General features: G+C 42.7%; 1 long non-coding RNA gene across 1 annotated transcript; it reads left to right on the top strand.

The window, feature by feature from the left end:
* The first annotated feature begins 1,294 nt into the window (after positions 1 to 1,294).
* LOC114460496 (uncharacterized) lies at positions 1,295 to 15,183 on the top strand. The gene is made up of 3 exons (XR_003673658.1): positions 1,295 to 1,340; positions 13,139 to 13,253; positions 14,942 to 15,183. It is a non-coding gene; the product is annotated as an uncharacterized LOC114460496 (long non-coding RNA).
* Positions 15,184 to 19,548: the final 4,365 nt, after the last annotated feature.

Below are 19,548 nucleotides of genomic sequence, written 5' to 3'. Positions count from 1 at the left end.
AAAGATTGTTAAACAAAACATTTATGATTTTTACTCTAGAGAAAAATAAAAAACAGGAAATACTGTTTGTTGGCTAAACTCCTTAATCTAGGTTTCAAACTGGGATTAAAAGATGAAATGTAAGATTAAAAAATTCTATTTTGTTTTCAGATATAAAAGCATGCTGTTCTTGGGAGATACATTAGCTTTGCTGATATCAGAAAATGTCCAACACTTAATTTTCGAAATTAAAAGACAGAGATGGTGGTCAGAAATATGAAATACAATCATTTTTTATTTTATTTACAAGTTGGTCAGTATGTGACTGTCCATGGACACCAGCACGAGGCAACAAGACGGATTCTACTTCCAGGTTCCATCGTGGGAGAGTCACCAGATGGGTTCTACTGCCATCTGTGTAAATCATAGCTTTCAGATATTACGTTAGAATAAGGGATCGTACGTCTTTCATCCACTTTGTTGAAGTGGTGAAACACTTACCCTGAGCTTGGTTCTGTTACTGTAAATGTCTGCACTGACACAAAGCACTATTACCTCATCATTTCAATAAGCATTTTATTTATGTTTTCTTTGATGTTTATGCATAATCAATGTAATCTGTTTATGAGACAGTTGTTTTAAATGCATAATACTAAGTTTTTTGACATTCCACCTAGAATGTTTTATAGACTTTATATAACATACTGTCAGCATTTCTTGCTTTCAGAGATTCCTAAAGATAGGAATAGTTTTCTTACTAGAAAATGTTTTATTGGATGCTCTGACACATTGGATGTATTGACACAAACACTTACCTCATTGAATTGTTTTATTTATCCAGGTTAGCCACACCATGTCTTGTTCTCATGCACATTATTTTGAAATGTTCTCTAATAATAATAATAATAATAATAAAAAGAACCTAGTTTGATCTTTATACACATTTTGTACTTTTTTATTGCATGGGAGAGAACTTTTACTCTGAGTACATTTTAAATGATCAACTTTTTACTTTTACTTGATTAGTAACTTTACTTCGACTTAAGTAAAATGTCATCAAAGTAACAGTACTTCTACTTAAGTAGACTTTTTCTGTTCTCTTTCCACCCCTGGTTGCTATAGATACGATCAACAGACTGATAAAATAACGGTGATGGGTACAGAGTCAGAGCGTGCAGCAGGAGTCGCCATAAGATGGATGTTCCTGTCAGATTTCTGAGTATCTTGATCATTTAAAAAAAAATTCACAAAAAACAGAAAAAAATTCACAAAAGCTCTTTTCACTAATTTTTCCTCCTGTTTCTTTTTATTCTGTTTTCCATGAATCTCTCATCACTCGTCTGTCAGCCTGATTATTTACAGTAAGTACGTTACTCACTACTACACGGGTCATTATAAGTGAAACACTGAGGTATAAAGAGTGCTGATATATTTACTAAAGTAGAAGTTAATGTTACTTGATTTAAATTGTACTCAAGTACAATGTTTATTTTTGGTAATAAATCTTGGTACGGGTCCCTTGCAAACATAAACATCTCATGTAGAAACTTAAAAAGGAAGAGACCAAATCTACCACAATTACAACTTTATTTATTTTCCACAAAGGCATCTGTATAAAAGCTTTGTAAGAATGTACAATTATTAATAAAATAAAACAACATTAATTAATTCAAATTAAAATCAATAAATTCTCAGGTTATATAGTATAGATACATTTATGAACTCTAAAACTGAGAAAATAACCTCCATTCAACGCTGTTTTGGTGCCGTACATTACATTTAATCTGATTGATCGGCTATGATGTGATGCATTACATTTAATCTGATTGATTGGCTATGATGTGATGCATTACGTTAAATCTGATTGATCGGCTATGATGTGATGCATTACATTTAATCTGATTGATCGGCTATGATGTGATGCATTACATTTAATGTGATTGATCTGCTATGATGTGATGCATTACGTTTAATCTGATTGATCGGCTATGATGTGATGCATTACATTTAATCTGATTGATCTGCTATGATGTGATGCATTACGCTTAATCTGATTGATCGGCTATGATGTGATGCATTACATTTAATCTGATTGATGGGCTATGATGTGATGCATTACATTTAATCTGATTGATCGGCTATGATGTGATGCATTACATTTAATCTGATTGATCGGCTGTGATGTGATGCATTACGTTTAATCTGATTGGTCGGCTATAATGTGATGCATTACGTTTAATCTGATTGATCGGCTATGATGTGATGCATTACGTTTAATCTGATTGATCGGCTATGATGTGATGCATTACATTTAATCTGATTGATCGGCTATGATGTGATGCATTACGTTTAATCTGAATGGTCGGCTATAATGTGATGCATTACAATTAATCTGATTGATCAGCTATGATGTGATGCATTACGTTTAATCTGAATGGTCGGCTATGATGTGATGCATTACATTTAATCTGATTGATCTGCTATGATGTGATGCATTACATTTAATCTGATTGATCGGCTATGATGTGATGCATTACATTTAATCTGATTGATCTGCTATGATGTGATGCATTACGTTTAATCTGATTGATCGGCTATGATGTGATGCATTACATTTTAATCTGATTGATCTGCTATGATGTGATGCATTACGCTTAATCTGATTGATCGGCTATGATGTGATGCATTACATTTAATGTGATTGATTGGCTATGATGTGATGCATTACGTTAAATCTGATTGATCGGCTATGATGTGATGCATTACATTTAATCTGATTGATCGGCTATGATGTGATGCATTACATTTAATGTGATTGATCTGCTATGATGTGATGCATTACGTTAATTGATTGATCGGCTATGATGTGATGCATTACATTTTAATCTGATTGACTCTGCTATGATTGTGATGCATTACGCTTAATCTGATTGATCGGCTATGAGTGATGCATTACAGTTAATCTGATTGATGGGCTATGATGTGATGCATTACGTTTCATCTGATTGATCGGCTATGATGTGATGCATTACATTTAATCTGATTGATCGGCTGTTGATTGTGATGCCTTACGTTTAATCTGATTGGTCGGGCTATAATGTGATGCATTACGTTTAATCTGATTGATCGGCTATATGGATGCTTACGTTTATGCATTACGTTTAATCTGATTGATCGGCTATGATGTGATGCATTACATTTAATCTGATTGATCGGCTTTGATGTGATGCATTACGTTTAATCTGAATGGTCGGCTATAATGTGATGCATTACAATTAATCTGATTGATCAGCTATGATGTGATGCATTACGTTTAATCTGAATGGTCGGCTCTATGATGTGATGCATTACATTTAATCTGATTGATCTGCTATGATGTGATGCATTACATTTAATCTGATTGATCGGCTATGATGTGATGCATTACGTTTAATCTGAATTGTCGGCTATAATGTGATGCATTACTTTTAATCTGATTGATTGGCTATGATGTGATGCATTAAGTTTAATCTGATTGGTCGGCTATGATGTGATGCATTAAGTTTAATCTGATTGGTCGGCTATGATGTGTTGCATTACAATTAATCTGATTTATCGGCTATGATGTGATGCATTACGTTTAATCTGAATTGATCAGCTATGATGTGATGCATTACGTTTAATCTGAATGAATGAGTCATCGTTTTAACTTTTTAAAATTAATAATTTGTTGTTGTCCTTGCTTTTATGCCTGTGTATTACTAGGCATGCAACAGAATATTCTCTACGGGGTTGGGCTCAATTATAATTGTATTCGCATAACTGATAAGTATGCATTATTGATAATTAATACAATTATGACATAATCGTAAATGCTAAATTCTGTGGCCGTTGTGATCTTAATTGAATTGTAATTGAGTTCTAATAATTGACTTAGAACTGTAACATGGTTCCCCAGTTTTATGTCAATTACAATTACTGTCTTTTTTTTTTTTTTTTACCTTGTCTGCACATGCTGTCGAAGGTTAACACTACAAGAAGTGCAATCTTTAACAGCAATGCATATTTTATTATTGCAATTAAATAAATTTATTTATTTCATTGCATAATTGTGACCGTCACCAGCCCTCCCTAGGGAAGGGTAAGAAATACTTATTAAAGGGAGGATATAAAAGAAAGAGGCAGTGTTACACCAAGGTGAGGGTTGGAGGGGGGTGGGAAGTTAACAGGGAAGAGGGATACAAGATAGGATATAGAATGGGTGGGGAATAGTTGTTAGTTTTAAGTGATGCGATGTGAAATGTGGTTGTGTATATTGTGCTTATGTTGTGTTGTCAAGCCAGTTTGGTGACCAGTGTGCGGTTAGGAATAATGGTGGTGGCTGTGAACAGAGGAGGAAGAGGTGAGTGGAAATTCCATAAAACAGGTATTGGGAACAACGTGTCTATGGTTTGAGCCCAGTATGTGTTATCCCACAGCCAAGGGCCAGGCATCCATGACAAATGTATTTCCAAGAAACCGCCACTGCAAACCCAAGAGCCGCCCCCGGGCCCGAAGAACCAGTCAGGCCAGCAGCAAGAGCAGGCAGCCTAAGGGCCCCCGGCGACCCCCCCACGGCCAAGCAGCCCCCCGAACGCCCCCAAGATCCCAAGCCGAGAGGCAGCCATCGCCCCCCCCATACACACCCGAGAAAGCCCCAAGGAGCCAAGGACCCAGCGCACCACGCCACCAGCAGGCCAAGCACCCCGGGCCCCAGGAGCACCCCCCGGGACCAGGACCCCCCAAGGGCAAGCCCCCGGGCCAAGCCCCCCGGGACGCACCCCCCACCCCCGCCCAGGACCCAGCCACGGCCCAGCAGGACCGCACAGCCCCGGACAGCCCAAGGCCAGCAGCCCAGGGCCCGCCGCCCCCCGGACAGCGCCAGCCACGGAGCAGCGCCCCCCACCGGCCCGTGAGCAACCGGCGACCCCCACCGCGGGGACGGAGGCACCCCAATGGCACACATCAAGTGCGGGACAGCAGCCCCCAGCCAAAGATTCCCCGGACCCACCCACCAGTCCGCAAACGGCAGGACAGACCCACCAGGCGGCCGACAGCAACCTCCACCACCGGAACAGCTAGCGCCGACCCCCAGTAAACAGCATCACTCCGAGGCGCCAAGCAACCCCGCCCCAACCCCGGCGAGGACACCAGCACACCCCCAGCACACCCACCCCCCAAACCGGCGAGGCAGGCCGCCCCGAGTCCGCACACCGCGGGGCCCGCCCCCAGGGCCACCAGGAGACGAAACAAGCACCCAGCCACACCCAAGGGGAGGAAGCACCCCCGCGCCCCACCAGGCCGACACCGCCCGGAAAGACCCCGCAAGGAGAGACCCCAGCAAAGCCCCCCCGAGACCCACCGCCACGCCCCCCGACCGCCACCATCCTGATGTATTTTTACTCTAAGCAGTGGCCCGGCCACCAACAGAGGAGCCAGGCCCCCACGGAGAGGCCCAAATATGTGAACCCAACCCACCACCCTGTTATGGTGCCTCTCATTCCTCAATGGAGAGGCACTTCCATATCCCCTGTGTGAATGTGTGTTTGGAATGTATGGGGTGTAATTAAAAGAAGGGGAAGAGGGGAGGGTGCGGTGCTCCCCATCCTGCCTCTGTGGATATATGTGTATGTGGTGTAATAGCCGGGGTGTAGGTGAGTACACCCTCCGGGGGGTGGCATGTTGAGGTGCGATTAAAATTGGAGGGATTAGATGGTAACTAGAGGTGGGAGTGCCGCCCCACGCCACTACATAGTGACACAGGTGGCGGCCCCCTCCACCCCAGTCCCCACCATCCAGCCCCCCAAGGGTTGGGTATGGGTGTGTGGTGCATTCTGTGAATGAGCCAGACCAGCTGGGAGTGAGGTGGAAGTGTACATGTAGGAGGCCTGTCTGGTGTGAGCCGGGCCCGTCCGCATGGCGGGCCACGCGAGAGGGTAGATGGTGCAGACGGGCAAGCGGCACTGCGGGCCCCGGAGCAGCAAGGCCGGAGACCCCCCCCCACGGCACCCCCCCCCAGACCGCGACGGCCCCGCGGAGCACGGCGGCACCCCCCACCCCGGGCGCAGCCAGGCACCACCCCACCCCCCGGTGCTCAGGGGGCGACCCCCGCCGCACGCCGGCCCAGAGCGACGCCCCCCCGCCGCCAAGGAGGGCGGCCGAGCAGGGGGGAGGCCCGTGCCCGCACCAGGGCCAGCACAGGCCCACCCGGCGCCACGATATAACACTCTCCACCGGGAGGCGGCCCCGGCCCCCCGACGAAAGAGGACACCTCTACCGCCAAGCAGGGCCACCCCGCCAGCCACGGACCGGCAAGCCCGAGTACCTAAGCACCCCCAGCCCGGTTCCCCATCCCACACCAACGGCGCCAGTAGAGCCCCCCCCCCCACGGAGGCGATCCCCGACGACCCACGCACCGGTGCGAGACACCCCCCGACGCCAGCACACCCCCAGACGACACGGGCCCCAGGCCACCAGCCCCGCCCCGCCCAAGGCTGCGCAGTGCCGCCACGCGCCGCGGCCCGTCCCCGGGCAGATGACAGGAGAGCACGCCCCCGGACACCCAGACCACGGATCCACCCCCGTGACGCCCCCGCCCCGGAATGGCGCCCACGGCGCCCGGTGCACCCAGCCAGCAGACCAGCCAATCCCGACGCGGATCCACCAGGCCAAGAGCCACGCGCCGCCCCCCCCCCCCACACCCACCCAACACGACCCCCGGGAGGCCCCATAGCACCCCCCACCCCTAGCCGTAACGGCCACACCCGGCCATTGCGGTCAAACAAAGCCCCGGAGGGGCCCCGCCTGGCTCGTCGCGCAAGCGACATCCCTGCGAGGGCGCGCCCTGGGAGCCAAGCCGAGGACCGAAGGGCCGACGGAGCAACCCACAGCCACACCCCGCCACCCAGCGACCCAGGAGGCAATCGCCGACCCCGGGCAGCAGCCACCCCCAAAGCCACCCCTACCCGGGATCCCCCCGGACCGGAGCCAAGGACCCCACCACCCCAGGCCCCCAACGAGACACCCCCACAGCCACCCACCCAGCACGGCACCGCCCGCCCCCCAGGCGGGAGCCACAGCCCCCCCACCAGTGCCCCAGACCAACGGGAGCCCCCAAACCCAACCCAACAGGATGGCGGGCGCAAGAGCAAAGGAAGAGGAGGGGGAGGACGAGACAGGGGGACAGGGGCAGGAAGAAGGAGCGGCAGGGAGCACGCAGGGCCCCAGCCCCAGACCAACCAGATGCGTATGCAAGGGGCAACAGCGCCAAATCAAACAGCCCCGGACCTCGTGACACCCAGAAGGAATGCACACCCGTTGCCGAGGCAACAAGACACCCCGGCAACCCACCCCAGCCATCCCGGCCAAGACCACCCCAGAGGCCCAAGGCGGCCCAGGCCTACAGTTGGGCTAGTGCGTTAGTAAAGAGTGGTGCTGGCAGTCGCTTGCAGGCTAGATCATCAGGCTTTTAAAAATTTAGATTTAATGCAATTAAAAAAGGAGTCCAACGCTCCTCAAAGCACATTATTTTTATTTTGTTTTCTGAGAGCAGACATCTTTTCCATGGAAATAAATTCTGTGAAGAGATTTTGCCATTGGTTTATGTTTAAGGATTTTTTGTCTTTCCAATTTAGTAATATTGTTTTTTTTGCTATGGCTAGTGCCGCAAAGATTGATTGTGATTGGTTTGCTGGAAGTTGAAGCATTGTCAGGTCTCCAATCAAACAAAGATTTGGAGATAAAGGAATCCTGCAGTCCAAAATGGAGGACAGTTTTTCAGTGATTAGATTCCAAAAGTGTTGAACTGGGGAGCAAAGCCATAAGGCATGTAGATAGGAATCCGCTGTATTCTGGGTGCACTGAGAGCAGATGTCTGTTGCTGAGAAGCCCATTTTATGCATTTTCTGTTGGTAATGTGGGATCTGTGAGGACCTTGTATTGAATTAGCTGAAGGTTTGTGTTTTTGTCATCTTAAAAGTATTACAACAATTTCTGTCCAGAAATCAGTGCTCGGGGTGATTGAGAGTTCAGGCCTCCCACTTTCGCGATTGGTAAGTAATACAGTTAGTGTTTGAGAGCGCTCTGTATATTTTGAGAGTTTTTTTGATTTTGTTGAGATTTTTTTCATATATATAGCCAGTTTGGAGGTTGTAAAGTAGTTAAGTCTAGTGGAGTAGTTTTCTTATTGTCTCTGTTACTTGTAAGTTACTGTAGAAAGTTACTTTTATTTATATTGAATGCTTGGGTTAGATTGTTATATGTCCTGAGCTTATCATTTTCGAAGAGGTCTTGGAGATGAATAATTCCGCTATCTTCCCATGTTTTTAGATAGAGTGGTTTTTTCTGTTTCTAAAGTCAGGGTTGTGCCATTGGAGACAGCATGTTAGTTTTTAATTGAACATTTGTTATGTCCAGGCTATCCACCACGCAGTCTGGGTGGAGGCAATCAGTGGGTTTTTAAAGCAGTTATGACGTTTCAGGGTCACAGTGATAAAGTGAGATCAGTTTAGAGTTTAATGTGTTTGCAGTCTAGCTGTTCTATTTCTAGCCAGGTGTTGTGGTATTCTTTGGTTTTAACCATTCCGATTAAATATAGAATTTGTCTGCTAGGTAATAATGCGTGAAATTAGGGCTTCCAACCCTCCCTCGCTTTTATTTTTTTGAAGAGTTGAAAGGCTTATTTTGGGTTTTTTTTCTTAGCATAGAATTTTGTAATTGAGAATCTAATCTTTTGAACCATTGCGTTGGTGATTTCGTGGGATCATAGAGAACAGCTAGTTTTTTTTAGGTAAGATATTCATTTAACTGAGGCTATTCTGCCAAGGAGTGAGATGGGGAGATTGTTCCATCTCCGCAGGTCTTCTGTGACTTTATCCAACAGAGGGTCTAGATTCAGTTTAATTAATTCATTTAGGTTTTGGTGATATATTTAAGCCTAGATTTTAATTATATTTGTGGGGAGGGTATTGTGGGTTTTGGGTTGCTGGGTTCCATGAATTTTTTCGTTAAGGAAGGATTGATGATTTTGACCAGTTAATGGAATAGTCTGATAGTTTAGAGAAGCTGTTTATTAGTTAAATAATTCTTCTAATGAAGATTGGGGTTCTTCTAAATAAGTAAAATGTCATCCGCATAAGATTAATTTTGGTTCTGAAATGGATGAGTGGATTCCTCTAATAACAGAGTTCTGACGAACAGCTGATGCGAGAGGTTCAACAAATATTGCAAAAAGCAAGGTGAGAGTGGGGCAACCTTGTCTTGTTCCCCTCTGCAGTGATAAGCTTTGGGATGTTATTTTGTTGTGGTTACTGAGGCCTTAGGTTTAGAGTATAGGGTGGAGATCCATTGTATGAATGAATCTCCAAAGCCAAATCTGTCAAGGACAGCAAGGAGGAATGACCAGTTGACTCTATCGAATGCTTTTTCTGCGTCTAGTGACAAGATTATTGTTTTCTTTTTAGAGTTCTGTGCCATGTTGATCAAATTAACCAGCCTTCTAACATTGTCTGTGGAGAGTGTCTATTTTTAATAAATCCTGTCTGGTCTTGGTATATAATTGACTGTACGACTTTCTCTAACCTGGAAGTGAGTGCTTTGGAAATAATTTTTATGTCTGTGTTAATAAGTGAGATGGGACGGTAACTTGGGGTTTTTGTCTGGTTTAAGTAGTAATTTAATGTTTGCTGTATTCATGTGACCTCCTACATAACCTTTATTTTTAATCTCTGTTACTACTCTGAAAAAGAGCGGAGCCAGTATTGACCAGAAGTGTTTTAGGAATTCAGCAGGGAACCCACTGGACCTGGTGCTTTGCCTGTTGACATGCTATCCAAAGCATTTTGTAGTTCTTGTAAGGTTAATGGTGAGTCTGATGTGGTTTCTTCTCTATGGTGAGCTGTGGTAGGTTTAAGTTATTGAGGAAGGTTTTCATATCATCAGGGTCAGGGTTTAAGTTGATGAGTATAGGTTTGATAGTAATCATGAAAAACCTTATTAATGTCCTGAGGTAAGTTAAAGTTTGACCTGAATTATCAGAAATTGCCGCTATGAATAGTTTTCTTTGTTGTGTTTAGCTGTTTGCTAAATATTGCCTGTATTTATATTGTAGTCAAGTTTGTACCGTAGTTGTGTAAATAAAATCCATTTTCTTAGATAAAATTATGTCCAGATTAAGTTTTGTATTTCGGAGTTTTTTCCATAAAGTTCAGACGGGTTAGCTGCGTATTCTTCTGTAAGTTTCTTATTTTTTCTTCAATGGTTTTTTTCTGCTATCTGTTCCTGTTTTTTCTTATAAGAAGAGTATGATATAATCTTTCCTCTGATGACAGCCTTGCCGGTTTCCCAGAGTAAGGACGGTGACACTTCCAGAGATCGTTGTTAATAGAAAAGTCCTCCCCATTCTTTCTTATCATTTTACCAAATTCACTGTCATTAAGTAAGGAGTATTAAAGCGCACAGAGAGGGATAATTTCTGATTAGGGTCACACTTCAGGGTGGGATATCGGGGCATGCATCGATCGCTAATGATTATAGGATGTATTTTAGAGGAATCTTATGTGCGATGGATTTACTTTGAGAGAAGAAGTGATTCGGGAGAAGGATTTATGCCAGGGGAGAAGAAGGTGTATTCTTTTTAGTTGGTTGTTCAGTCTCCAAACGTCTCCTATTCCAAGATCATCCATGTAATTCATTAATACTTTAAGCAGATCGAGACGGTTTTGTATTTGGCACTTACTGGATCTGTCTAATGATGTGTTGAGTGTCAGATTGAAGTCACCTCCGATGATTACAGGCGAATCTGCAGACGGTCCGCATAGCTCCGAAAAAACTCTATGGAAGAATTCAGGGTCGTCGTTATTGGGGGCGTAGAGGTTTAGAATTGTGAAACATTTATTATAGATACCACTTTGATAATAATATATCTACCCTCTGGGTTCTATGGTGGAGTTGATTATGTTAAAGAGCACCTTTTGTTGAAAAGAACCGCGACTCCTCTTTGCCTGGAATTGAAACACGAGTTTATATATTTTGTTAAAATTTAGTCTGTCAGAGATTTTTCTTCTGATTGAAGTAAGTGAGTTTTGAAAGAAAACAATGTCTGCATTTAATCTTGATACATAATCAAATATCTTGATCTTTTTAGCCTGCGAGCGAATGCCACGCACATTCCAAGATGTTACTGTAAACTGAGACATGGAAAGGAGTGGGGTTTAGTCCTTACGAATGTGAGCATAACCAAGGGGCTGAGAGCATGGCACAGCTGGCGGATAGACCATGCAAGAAAGAAAGAGAAGAAAGGCTTAGCATGCGAGACCACCACAAGGTAAGGGGCTGGGTTGAGAAGGTTAGTGAGAAGCACAAACAGACAACAACAAACAACCAGGACCAAAGAATAAAACACGCAACGGAAGGAGATGATAGATAAGTGGATCGGGGCAGGAAGGGGGGGGGGGTATTGAGTGGATGTGAAAGAAAAAAAAAAGGGGGGTTGGAGAAGAAGAAAGAGGTGACATGGGGGTAGAGAGTGTCATGTGAAACTGTATGAGCCTATACGTGACCAACATCTGAGCAAGCACACACACATACATACACACACATTAGTATATATACACATATCCCTTATTTTATTTTATTTATCTTTTGAATTATTTCAATTATTTTATATATATATATACATATACATATATATATACATATATATACACACACACACATATATATATATATATATATATACACATACATACATACACATACACACACATTTAATTATTATTGTTTATATTTTTTTTTTTTATTTGTTTTTTTTTTTTTTTTTTTTAAAGTTTTGTTAACATACATATATATAGATATACATACACATAGAGTACATATTATACACACACACACACATACTACCTATTACCTTTTAAATAGTGCTACCTGAACTACACCATGAGTGGAGAATTATCCTTTCAATATTAACTCATAAATCACCTGTTTTTTTTTTTTTTTATTTACATGTTTTATTTTATTTTTCTTAGTAGAGCCAGGGGTGATGTTAGAATCCCTAAATAGTTGGCCATCTATGTAAAGCTTGTCTACGACCAGTTTGGAATTACGGCCTCTTTGTCGGTTTTCTTTGAAGATAGGATATAAGGTTTTTCGGCGTTCATTTATTTCTCGAGGGAATTGATCATTCATGCCGAAATTGCGTACCTTTAAGTTCCCTACCTTTACTTTTAACCTGGATTTTTTGTTGAAAGTGTTCAAATTTGGCAATGATAGGGCGTGGGTGGTTACCTCTGCGTGGACCGAGACGATGGACACGGTGAAAGGTGATGTTTTTCACGGTTTCTGCTGGGATTTTAAGCGCAGACGACATGAAGTTTTTCAGCAGAGCCTCTGGGTCGTCGTTGGGGGTTTCTGGAATGCCTGAGAATATTACGTTGTCTCGCATACTGCGAGATTGGATATCCAGGACTGTCTCTTTAAGAAGCCTGTTTTCATTTTTCAGCTCTTTTACCTCCGTGGTCACCGCAGATAAAGCCAAATGGATATCTTGGTTGACTTTCTGTAAGTCCTGAATTTGTTGGTATGCAAATTCCAGGCTGGTTTTCATTTCCTGAAAATCTTGGTGCAGCAAGTCGACCACACCCAGCCTCTTATTGATGGATTTTAGGACCTCGGTGTGGGATTCTGCCTCCAGATCTGACGTGTCTGTTGATGTCGATTCATTTTTTCGGCGTTTAGCGGACTTACCTGATGTGCTCGCGGCTTTCGGTCCGGATTCCATTACGTACTCGGCGTAATATCGGTCGATGAAGTCTTCGAGGTCCTCCACTCTGGCTGGTGAGAGGGCGCGTGGTCGGCTCTCGTTTGTGGCGTGGATTTAACGGTAAGAAGTGTTAATATTTACAAATAAACAAAGTTGGTATGCTAGTCAAGGCAGCGAGCCGCCATGTTGAATTTTCACAGACTGTCACGTGACTCTCAGAACATCTCGCGTCTCTCACCTCTCGCGTTTCTCACCCTGCTTACACACTCCTGAATGGATTCTCTATTAGACAATTACTATGTCTAATACATATGTAGTTCATTAAAATATATTGTGTGTGTGTGTGTGTGTGTGTGTGTGTACGGATTTGCACTGCAATCTTAGTAAAGTCCCCACAGCAAGTAAGGAAACAGCTCCACCAAGATCCCCCCCAACAGACAAGCCCCCACCCCTCCCCTATGTAACACACTAGGGGCTCAGGAACTGACTACAAATAAAGGTAAACAGAAATAGGTCCGCCTGTTGAACCAAAGTGTGTGAATAATTGACAGACAAAATAATTTTGGGTAAGTATATATATTTAAGATATTTGGAGTCAGTATATATTTTATATATATTATTTAGTTGCTATTAATAATTAGATATAGACAATAAACAACAATAACAAAAATACAATCACAAAACACAAAGAAATCATTTCTTATTTCAGAATTCAGCAGTCATAGTTAGTTTCCTTTAGTGTGTCTCAGTTCAGTTTGTTTGATTTCACAGAGTTGACATGTGAAGGGTTCCACAAAGTTCTTTCGCATCGGAAAAAAAAGAAAAGCAAACAAACAAAAAATCCCCAGGGTATAATCCAGATATAAGGTCCGTGTGTCCGAGGAAACAAAAAGATCAGATATTCCTACTGCGATGCAGCGGTGGTTGGGTGGTGGCTCGCCATCTAGTGGTTGAGAGTGGTAGGTGATCCAGAACTAACAAAAAAAAACCTGACCTATAAAACAAGGCCAACAACATTTAGTCAAAAAGCTAATAAAATTAGTACCTTTTAAAGAAGAAAATAAATTAACCTTAGCACCCTTAAATATAATTGGTCATTGTTAAATAAATGAACAGTTATAAATACTTGAAATAAATCACAGCAGAAAAATCCATATCAATCGTAATCAATTTGAAGCTTCATTATATACATTCACAGTTAAATATAAAGTGCACTTTTAAATCAAAATCATTAGCTGTAACGCTAAGTCATATCATAAACATACATGTCTTCAACATATTCTTTAAATAATTCATTGTTGTTGTACAACACATATCTAATTCATTCAAAAGGTCAAAGCCTTTTCAAAACCACGTCATAGTTAGGTCTGCAGTGTATCAGTTTCTGAATTAAAAATAAATAAATATATATATGTATGTTATTGTCCTTTACTGCTGATATGTGCACAACCCCGTAGGATGTAGTTTTGCCCAAACATCCATCCATACATTTTCAGACCCACTTATTCCTGTTTGTCAGGGTCGCGGGGGTCTGCCGGCGCTAATCCCCGGCTCTCATTGGGCGCTGGGTGGGGGTACACCCTGGACAGGGCACCAGTCCATCGTAGGGTTTTACAATGCTGTAAAATCTATGGTTGTCAGACATTTTTTCCATTACAAAATTTACTTTTAAAATGTAAGTATATTTATTTGTTTCTACAGAAAATCTTTATCATTTCAACATTTCATTACCGTAAAAATAAAGTTTTGTCCAGTCTCACAATTAACTGTTATTTGATGTATTTAATACAGTAAAATTAAGTTTTGGGATTTATGCTCCTTTACTTTTTTTTCTTTTTTAGGTAAGACCCTAAAAAGTAGTTCAAATTTAATACTGTAAAACAGGGGTGAGGCTGCAGTAAAGCATAAAACCTTTTTTAATTATTGATTTTTATACCATACTTACACCTGTTCCAACTCAGCTAAGAGTGTTGAAGCAGGTGTTCGAGTGTCATTCCTTCATTTTTGTGCACCTCCCAACGCAAGTGCACAAAATGACAGAAAAATATACACAACAATAACAAAAATACACAAAGCAAAGAAACACACACAAAAAACAGTTTTGTTCTTGAATGTATTGATGATCAGATGATGACGACATTGACTTTTAAAATGTGGTCCTCTGATCACATAAACATTTGTCTGCAGTCCTTGCTGTGATAAAACGTGTCTATCTCTGGCACTAAAAAGGTGGCACATGATCCAGACCAATCATCAATCAGCTCAGCCAATCAGAGAACATACAGTGTGATCCACTCTGCCTCCTGAGCCAAGACCATCAACAGTAACATTTCCTGCTTCCCAGAGCGCCCACAGGGAATTGTCCTTCTTGTGCAGGAAGTAGAGGATGCTGCTGAGGAAGACCAGCAGCATCAGACACAGAATGATCACCATGGTGATCGCCCACTGCCCTCAACAGAGACACAACACACACACACACACACAGGTCTTGTTGTGTCTTTAGATACACTACAAGTACATTTTGCTGGATTTACACATTGGACAAACTTTTTCTTACATTATAGCTCCAAAACACAAACTTCAAACACATCACTAAATAATTACATTTTAATTTAACTAAATCATTTTCTTTTATTCAGATATATTTCACACAAAGACATTTTGCACATTATTGCTGTCTATCGCGTGTTTTGGCTCCGGGCCATTCTGTTTCCACCAACATAGCTCCAGCTCTCGGAGCCAAAAACCGGGGCTACGCTGGCCCCGCATAGCTTCTGGTCTACAGGCCAGCTCTGAAGTGGGCGGGAGGAAGGGACCCTCCGAAGGCGGGGCTATAAATGTCTTGCAAGAAACGAAGGTCAGCCATTTTCTTTCGACTTGACTGGAGTTCATACCGCGTGATACCCAGAAAAGCCGAAATGGATAGTAAACATCTTAAGCAGCAATGGTCCGAGGCGGAAACACAGTGCTTTGTGGTGCTGTGGAGTAACGAGGAGGTACAGGAGAAGCTCAACTCTGCCACGCGGAACAAGCCGATCTTTGAGGGTCTGCAGCGGGAGATGGCGGCCGCCGGGTACACCCGTACAGTTGACCAACTTTTAAATAAGTTGAAGAAACTCAAAAAGGACTTCCGTGACCAGAAACGAGAGCTTGGGTGCAGCGGCAGTGGAAGGGTGGTCAGCCCACATTTAGAAATGTTGAACGCTGTGGTTGGGGACCGCCCAGCCAACGTGTCGACCGGGGCATTGTGCTCGGCTGTGCTCGAGGAAACGGCAACAGAATCCGCTAAGTTTGAATGCTGTTAGCTAGTTGTGAGAATGTTTATTATTAAGCCCCTCTGCTAGCTCGTCAATAGCTTCGTCAGCGGCTGCCATGGGTAAGATACTATGTAAACAAACTAACAATCCTGTATTTGAACTCATCCAGAAATCTACTGGTAATGACTAACAGTAATGTCTTACTTGTTTATGTATGTTGTGTTCTGTCTGCATGGACCTATCACTATGTGTCTGAAATAAAGTTTTGATGATGATGGTTTCCCATATGCTTTTTGTTTAGGTAAGAGGAAGAGGGTCTCGATTGGGGAAGTCCTCCAATATATGGAGAAGTCTGACGAGGTGTTTCTGTTGGAAGGCAGGGAGGACCATCAACTCTCAAAGGTGATTCTGGAGAGCCTAACGAACATGGACGCCCAGGGATCAAACATTATAGCTCCTGATGGAGGAGCAGGGGAAGAAGTAATGTGCTTTTCCCCCTGAGAACATATACATACTGTATAATATTGTAAATAAAAGTTTGTTTGAAGTGATGTGAGTTTTCTCTCTAATTTCAAAGGACATTTTTCATATTTAGTTTTACTAGTCTTCTTCTTCACATGTAGAAAATGCAGATACTTACAAGTCATATATGTAGTTTTCAAACCGTTGCTGAATATTACCAATTCTCACAATATAATGTAAAATATAGAGACAGTAGTTCAGTAAATATTAACTTTAAATGCACACATGTCATTACTACCACTCCTTCCTTGTGAATGATATGGTTTTATGAATTTTGCTGTGATCACATTGACCCACATATGGTAAATTGTGTCTAGGTCTGCATCAGCTGGATTATGTTTAGAATTTCTTTCAACCCGACATTCAAAGTGTTCCGTACTTTACATTCACAGATGTATATTATAGTAATAATATATGTACATACCGGTCAGTTAAAATGTAGTTGTAGCTTACAGTACAATCACAAATCTATGGAAACCAGATTTTCTTTCTCAGAAATTAGTTTTAGATGTTGTTATACTGTCACATATACAACTAAAGAATATGCACCAGCTCAGATATATTGTCACTATTGTTTTTTATATGTATATAATGTTATTGCTCTTACTTTTTTATTCTGTCACTCTTTAATTCCTGTACTCTAATCTTTAAGGCCCTGATGGAAAGCTTAAATGTTTGTTACAACATACAGCAAATGTAATGTTAGTGTCTTTGCATTTTATTTGTGGACATTTCAGGCAGTGAAGGTCCCAACCCCTTTGTTGAATAAAACAGTATTGGATTGTCATTTTAAATGTATTGAAAAACAGACATTACCCTTAATTATTATTCTTTATTTCAGATGAACAAGACAATTACATTCATGGAAATACATACACATATCAATTTCTTTGGTTCCCAAAGCTGTACAGATAACATTTCCAGCCACATCATAAACCATTTGGGTTATTCTGTTTGATTGAAATACTGTATCAAGGCTGCCCTGATGTCAGCCCCCTCTGCATTGCCAGTGTCGGGCAGTGGTTGGACGGCAGGCTGATTGTGTTCCAATCCGGCAGTCCGCCCCTCAATGAAGTTGTCCCCATGCTCTTCACATATGTTATGGAGAACACAGCAGGCCATTGCCATCTTCTTGCTCAGCTCTAGCTTACAGAGTTTGAGGACAACATTTCTTTTTAGGAGACACCTCCAGCGACCTTTTAGTCTCCCAAAAGCCATTTCAACCACAGATCGAGCACTGCTCAGTCTGTAGTTGTACGTGCGCTGCTCAGGGGTCAGTCTGCCTGTGTCTGAAAATGGTTTCATGAGCCAGTTCTGTATTGGGTATGCTGGGTCACCAATAAGGTAATCTGATCTCAACTGTCTGCATGCTTCAAACTGTAGGCTCAGTGTAAACTAATAATAAACTAGAATATTAGCATTTCCTGAAGTTCAAGTGAGGATGCAGAGCTGAAACACGTCCCTATTTGGCTACTGGACAAAAAAAACAACACCATCCACCAATAAGGAGCCAGCAAAAGGAATGTCAGTGTGGATTTCATTGTGATATCATCATCACACACTCTGCTGATGACATCATCAGGAGCTGGTCACACATCAAAGGACTCAGCAGCAGATTGAGTATTCTTTAATGAGGGAAACCCTTCTGAGAGAGACACTATAACCTACAAACTCCTTAGACTCAGTGAATTTACTTTATATCTGTCACTCAGACAACAGCAATATTTTTGATCTAATAATGAAAGTGCATCAGTTCAATGTAAAGAGTCTGGAACAAACATGCTTTGAAGTCCTTAAGGATAATATCTGCCCAGAAAACTGCATCGGGCTGTGGCAGTTTGCAAAATCGTGGAATATTCCCATTTTGTTTCAACTGAAGAATGAGGCCTTTCACTTTATCTGTGAGAATTTTGAGGAGGTTTCACTCTGTGAAGAGTTTTTGCAGCTTGAGGAGCAGGATCTGGCTGATATCCTGGGTCAGGATGACCTTACTGTGACCCAGGAGAGCACAGTTTATCAAAGTGTTTTAAGGTGGATAAACCACATGCCTGAGGAACGACAAGGAGCCATTTCTACTCTGTTACCAAAGGTACGACTGGGGCTGATGGACAAAAGTTACATCACAGACAATGTGCTTAGCAATGATGTGGTAAAAACAAACCCTGAGTCCCACCTCTTGGTCTCTGATACCCTTAAAGTCATGTCTCAACCTTCGTTACTCTGCTCTGAGTCTGGGATCATCAACACCTTGTTTTGCCATCGTTTGCCAAACGCCGTCTTATTAATGTTTAGAATATTTTCTAAGACTATAGAGGCCTTTGACTACAGAACTAACAGCTGGATCATAGTTCACACTCATCCTAGTCTGGAGGATTCCATGACTCACTTACTATTCTACAGCACTGTCTTCCTTGGTAGATGCTTCTACATTGTGGGTGGTGGTTTAAGATGGACCGACCCCTCTAACAGAGTGTGGAGGTTTAACCTAGTCGCACACACTTGGCAGGAGATGTCACCAATGCAGGAGTCACGGCGCTGTGTGAGTGTTGCTGTGCTAAAGGGATGCATCTACGCTATGGGAGGCTGCAGGAATTTTACCTCACACAGAACTGCTGAACGCTACCAGCCCAACATCAACCAGTGGACGTTTATTGCATCAATGAATGAAGAGAGGAGAAATGCCAACTGCACCACACTGAACAATAAGATTTACATATGTGGAGGACGGAGTAACTATAGAGTACTGAATACTGCTGAGTATTACAACCCAGACACCAACCAGTGGACACTGATCACTCCTATGGGAACACCTCGGTGTGACCTTGGAGTCGTTGCATATATGGGCCACATTTTTGCAGTTGGAGGCAGAGATGGGTCCAGAGATCTGAGGTCTGCTGAGGCTTATGACCCAGTGACCAACACCTGGTACGATGTCCCTGAAATGGTCCACACACACAGACACTTTGACATTGCAGTGATGAACAAGCAGATCTTTGTGCTCTTGTAGCACAGGAA

The sequence above is a fragment of the Gouania willdenowi genome, unplaced genomic scaffold (assembly GCF_900634775.1).
Source record: "Gouania willdenowi unplaced genomic scaffold, fGouWil2.1 scaffold_49_arrow_ctg1, whole genome shotgun sequence".
NCBI classification, from domain to species: Eukaryota; Metazoa; Chordata; class Actinopteri; order Blenniiformes; family Gobiesocidae; genus Gouania; species Gouania willdenowi.
This window is presented reverse-complemented; position numbering and strand designations above follow the sequence as displayed.